Source organism: Bos taurus, chromosome 24, assembly GCF_002263795.3.
Source record: "Bos taurus isolate L1 Dominette 01449 registration number 42190680 breed Hereford chromosome 24, ARS-UCD2.0, whole genome shotgun sequence".
NCBI classification, from domain to species: domain Eukaryota; kingdom Metazoa; phylum Chordata; class Mammalia; order Artiodactyla; family Bovidae; genus Bos; species Bos taurus.
The window spans coordinates 39706505-39712472 of NC_037351.1; the positions used below are offsets into that span (position 1 = coordinate 39706505).

Below are 5968 nucleotides of genomic sequence, written 5' to 3' on the forward strand. Positions count from 1 at the left end.
CTCCATGGATTCTAGAATTTTCTGTTGGCCACCTTTTGAGCTCTGATTTCAACCAGGGAGAACGGAGAAATAATTTCAACTTTTCAATTTTGTTTATTCAACCAGGCTCGGCAAAGGGATTAGTAGGCAACTTGATATTTACATTTTAACTGCTCATTGTGTTAACAATAACCCCATTGTTTTCCAGAACTACTGCAACTGCTTGGCTTCTAATCCACGCTTTTCCTCCCAGACTGTGTTCTCTCCCTATCTATGGAGACATCACACTGATTCCTCTCAAGATTTGGCTGCCTCAGACTCATGGAGGACAAACCAAAAGTGTCCTCTTAGCAGGCCTTTAGAAATATTTTGACGATCTTACCGTGGTTTCCTCTGATCAAAAGACTGAGGAGATGGGGTTGGGGAAAGGGAAGTAAATACGACTCAAACATCAACCAGAACAGTTGTGCAGGTGAGGGGAGGCAGCCGTGCTGGGGAGGGGCCACAGGAGGGATGAGTGTTCCTTCCATCAGCCCAGGAATGTGGCCACCAGAATACCCCCATTCCCTTGCCTGGCTGGGTAACTGAGATGTCCCTAACCCCCCAGATGGTCCCCAAGAGACTCAGCAACAAGCAGTACAGTGTTTTTCCACAGGCAATGAGAAAGACTGACAAGGAGAAGCCACTTAAATACACAGCATTCCTGCAGGGCCCCGGCACTTCCTGGCCAGCCTCCTGGGCAGCAGCTGCCCAGCCACCTGACAGCTGAGGGCTTAACCAGACGCCCTTGCTTCCGCCGCATCCAGAGGTGACAAGGAGAGCAGCTCCCAAGGGCTCAGCGCGAACATAGGAACAACAGAGAAGGGGAGGAGGACAGCCACAGTCCGCGGACAGCTAAGGCCACCGTGGAGCTCCTGACAGTCTTCGGATTTTGGTTCTTCTTTTTTTTTCTTTTAAAAAGTATTTATTTATTGGACTTCCTGGGTAGTGCAGTGGTAAAGAATCTGCCTGCCGATGCAGGGGACATAGTTTCGATCCCTGGGTCAGGAAGATCCCCTGGAGTAGGAAATGGCAACCTACTCCAGTATTCCTGCCTGGAAAATTCCATGGACAGAGGAGCCAAGGGGGCTACAGTCCATGGCTGACATGACTGAGTACACATGCCATGCCACAAATTTATTTATTATATTTGCAGCACACCAGATCTTCACTGTGTCATGCAGGATCTTTCCTTGTGGCTCACTCTCTAGCTGTGGTGTGCACAAATACATACCTATTGAGTCTGTGATGCTATCTATCTTATCCTCTATTACCCCCTTCTCCTTTTGCCCTCAGTCTTTCCCAGCATCAGGGGGGCTTTTCCAATGAGTCAGCTCTTTGTATCAGGTGGCCAAAGTATTGCAGTTTCAGCATCAGTCCTTCCAATGAATAATCAGGGTTGATTTCCTTTAGGATTGACTAGTTTGATCTCCTTGCAGTTCAAGGCACTCTCAGGAGTCTTTTCCAGCACCACAATTTGAAAGCATTAATTCTTTGGTGCCCAGCCTTCCTTATGGATCAACTCTCACATACATCTTTACTGCAAAAACCATAGCTTTGTCTATATGAACCTTTGTTGGCAAGGTGATGTCTCTGCTTTAATATACGTTGCCTAGGTTTGTCACAGCTTTCCATAGTCTCTGCATACTTCATACTTCACCTTAAAATTCCCACTGCGGTAAATACACACAACAGGTGGTGTAGCCATGTTGACTTTCCTCAGGGGAGTTGATTCCCACTGGCCTGTTCTCTCCATACAGTGCCCCCCTCACATCCTTCAAGATGAGAGAACGGCTTCTCTCATCTGAGGTTTTCCCGTCTGAGGTTCTGGTATCTGCTCCTCTCCCCTGAAAAAAAGACAAGATGATCAAACCAGACAAACTAAATCTCATGGCCATTGATTTTTGTTGAACTCACTTTAATCTTGGTCTTACTAAATCATCTATTTTCAAAAGATTTTACCATTTTTATGTCAAAAGATTTAGTGACTCGAGTAATCATTTGGGTCCAGGTGATTTCTTCTACAGTAAAGATGAAAACACATTCAGTATAATGAATCAAAATGATCTTAATACTCTTTCCCTTGGCAGCTACAGGGCCCTGGTCATGATCTATGTGCTTTCCATGTAGGTAAACCAGAAAGCATTAGGATCATGGCTGGTGGCAATGTATTTTAAGTGCTTATCCTCAAGTGATTTTTCACAAGAAATATTCAATTAGATTGCCAAAGGAAATGAGAAACCAGGTTTCTTACTCAAAATTGAAGGCATTGTACAATGGTTTACTTAACATTTTTCAAGACGCAATCTACATATCTTTTTAGTTAGGGAAATGGGAATTAACCAGGGCTTCCCTGGTGCCTTAGAAGGTAAAGAATCTGTCTGCTTTGCAGGAGACCCATGTTTGCTCCCTGGGTCAGGAAGATCCCCTGGAGAAGGAAATTGCAACCCACTCCAGTATTCTTGCCTGGAGAATTCCATGATCAGAGGAGCTTGGTGGTCTACAGTCCATGGGATCGCAAAGAGTTGGACACAACTAAGCGACTAACACAACAAATGCAAATGCCCCAAGAAGAAAGGGGCACGGCACAGAAAGAACCGGTATGGATGTCTGTTTCAATCAGATTGCACAGTTTCCAAGGTGGCAGTGTGTTAGTGGCAGGCTTCCCATCTTTCCACACAACTGCTCCTCTGCACAGCTCTGATTGCCTCCCAGGTTTCTGAGCTTCCCACAGAACTGACTTCTTGAACAATCGCCTCCTCTCCTTGTCCTTTCCTTCAGCCCCACTCTGTTCTCACCTTCCCATGCCACCCAGCTCTACTCAGGAGCTCCCAACAGAAGGTCCTAATCTTACAATAAACATTGAGCATAACTCAGGCTGACAGTGACTTCATTCCTTAGACTTTTGAAATAGCTATTGTCTCAGTTTTGGTCCCTCCAAAAGCCAACACCCTGCCCTCCCCACCCTAAAGATCACAATTAGATTGCACGTGGGAAGTGATTCCAGGAGACATCAGCAGAGAAGTGGAGAATTAAGACAGAAAATGGAAAGAAGCAAGTGAAGTTTCATCAACAAACAAATTACCATTGCAAAAATATAAGTGATGACTGTTTGATGTGGGTCCCAGATTAAACCCAAAGAAGGAGTTACATCTGAGGGGTGAGAGAGCTAAGATATTTATACACCAGCTCCCACCAGCCATGCAGCCATTTAAAAAATCAACTAATTTATTTATGTTTGGTCATGCTGGGTCTTCATTGCTGTGTGGGCTTTTCTATAGTTGCGGCACGTGAGGGCTGCTGCTGCTGCTGCTGAGTCACTTTAGTCGTGTCCGACTCTGTGCTACCCCATAGACGGCAGCTCACCAGGCTCCCCCATTCCTGGGATTCTCCAGGCAAGAACACTGGAGTGGGTACATGAGGGCTATTCTCCAGTTACAGTACAAGGGCCTCTCACTGCAGTTCCTTCTCTTGTTGCGGAGCACATGGGCTCTAGAGCACAGGCTCAATAGTTGTGCCGCATGAATTTAGTTGCTCCACGGCATGTGGGGTCTTCCTGGATCAGGGATTGAAGCCGTTGGCAGGTGGATTCTTTACCACTGAGCCACCAAAAGAAGCCCAGTCATCGATTATTAATTCCCAGCATATCTAGCCTTTCATGTGAGCTGGAAAAGTGGGTTCCTTTAGTTATAGAAAGAGTCCCTTGGACTGCAAGGAGATCAAACCAGTCTATCCTAAAGGAAATCAGTCCTGAATATTTATTGGAAGGACTGATGCTGAAGCTGAGGCTCTAATACTTTGGCTACCTGGTGTGGAGAATTGACTCACTGGAAAACATCCTGCTACTAGGAAAGATTAAAGGTGGCAGAAGGGAATGACAGAGGATAAGATGGTTGGATGGCATCACTGACTCGATGGACATGACTTTGAGCAAGCTCTGAGAGTTGGTGATGGACAGGGAAGCCTGGCGTGCTGCAGTCCATGGGGTGGCAAAGAGTCGGACACGACTGAGCAACCGAACTGAACTGAACTTAGGCAAGGAAATCCAGGTGCTTGAAGCTGGGAGTCCAGCAAATGTTTACTGAGATTGTAAGGTCAAGGACACATGGGCAGAGCATGGCAGGGTCTGCTCCAAACACTGCGGTACTTACTTGCATGAGTGGATTCCTCCAGAGGTGCTTCTTACACCAGCCAGTGATGGCAAATATACTTCATTTAGAGCGTCAGCTCCAATCAGCAACTAGAGGTTTTATTGTGAAAGATTCTGCAGTTATGTTAAAGGTCAGCAGGAAAGAGAGGGAGGCTGTGGTTGACCAGAGACCTCTCTTGGGAAAGAGTTGTATAAAGTCTGGTGATGTCTTTCCTCATGATTGTGGTTCTGAATCCTGGAATTACTCCTGAAACAGAGGGGCGGGGGCACAGCCAAGTCCACAGGGTCCACAGGAAAATGCCAGGGGAGGTATGGACGGGTGATCAAGACTGTTGCAAGAACCCTCTCATATCCAAGTCCCATGCTCCCTGTATACCCCAAATACATCAATATATTTGTGTGTGTGTGTGTGTGTGTGTGTATATATATATATATATAATTATTTTCCTTTTTTTTCTTTTTAGGAGGACTGATTGAAATTGAAAGGAATTGGGTATCAGCAGAGGAGGAATGACAGGCTTTCCTGGTGGCTCAGCAGTAAAGATTCTGTTTGCAGTGTAGGAGATATAAGAGACACATGTTTGATCCCTGGGTTGGGAAGATCCACTGGAGAAGGAAATGGCAACCCACTTCAGTATTTTTGCCCTGGAGAATCCCATGGACAGAGGAGCCTAGTGGGCTACAGTCCATGGAGTCACAAAGAGTCAGACATGACTGAAGCAACTTAGCATGCATGCAGAGGGAGAATGAGGGTCACACCAGTTACCCCTGAATCTCAGTGCCTCTCACGTCAAGCCACCTGAGAGGCCTCACCCATGCTCCCCGGGGCAGAGTCTGCACCCACAGGTACCAGGTGGTTCCCACTCTGCCTGTGTGAGAGTGGGGGTGGGCACGGGCAGGGAGGAAAGCCCAGCCATCTCTGGGCCACTTTACTTTACACAAAGCAAATTTCTGAAGAAATTGAGTATAAATATTTTTAATTTGGATCATATTTTCAATTGACTTTTAATTTCAACAAAGAGAAAGAAATTAGTTCCCAGACCACAAAAGAAGGCAGTAAACCATTCACAATACTGCATTTACACAAAAAGTATGATGAACTATTTTAACACAACCAATTAAGTGAAATAATGGGATAAAGTAGAGCAGAGACCACCATAAACTAAATAAAAAGGAAAAAGATTCATTTAATTGAAGCAGCTCTCAGGATTTGCATGTACATATTTTTCTTTTTTGGGCTTTCCTGGTGGCTCAGTGGTAAAGAGTCTGCCTGCCATGCAGGAGACCCAGGTTCAATCCCTGGGTTGGGAAGATCCCCAGGGAGGAAACCCACACTAATATTCGTGCCTGGAGAATGCCGTGGACAGAGGAGCCTGGCAGGCTACAGCGCATTGGGTTGCAAAGAGTCGGACATGACTGAAATGACTTAGCATGCAGGTATCCTACAGATTGCTTCATATCCCAAGGGTATGTGTAGCTAAATTTGAGACTCACGCACCAAAGAAACCAAGACAGGACAAGAGGCGGTGAACTCAGCCCAGGGATGTCAACCATCAGAGAAGTCAGCCTTCTCTAAAGCAGTCCACTCAAACGTGCAAATTTACTATCATGGGTGTAAATTTAAAGGGACATCCTTTCAATAAGGATATGGCACCTGCAATGACATTGGCCTTGATGGTCAGGTCTTGTCCCATCCCTGCTGAGTGACAGTGATGGCAGAAGGAGAGAGCAGAGAGCAGGGTGAGAACACAATGGGGAATATCATCTGATGTACAGAATCACTTAACAAAGTATTCATCT

The 5968-nt window shown here is 45.9% G+C and overlaps 1 non-coding gene across 1 annotated transcript; it reads left to right on the top strand.

Moving 5' to 3' along the window:
• Positions 1–5408: 5408 nt before the first annotated feature.
• TRNAG-GCC (transfer RNA glycine (anticodon GCC)) lies at positions 5409–5480 on the top strand. Its single transcript has one exon. It is a non-coding gene; the product is annotated as a tRNA-Gly (tRNA).
• The last annotated feature ends 488 nt before the right edge of the window (positions 5481–5968 follow it).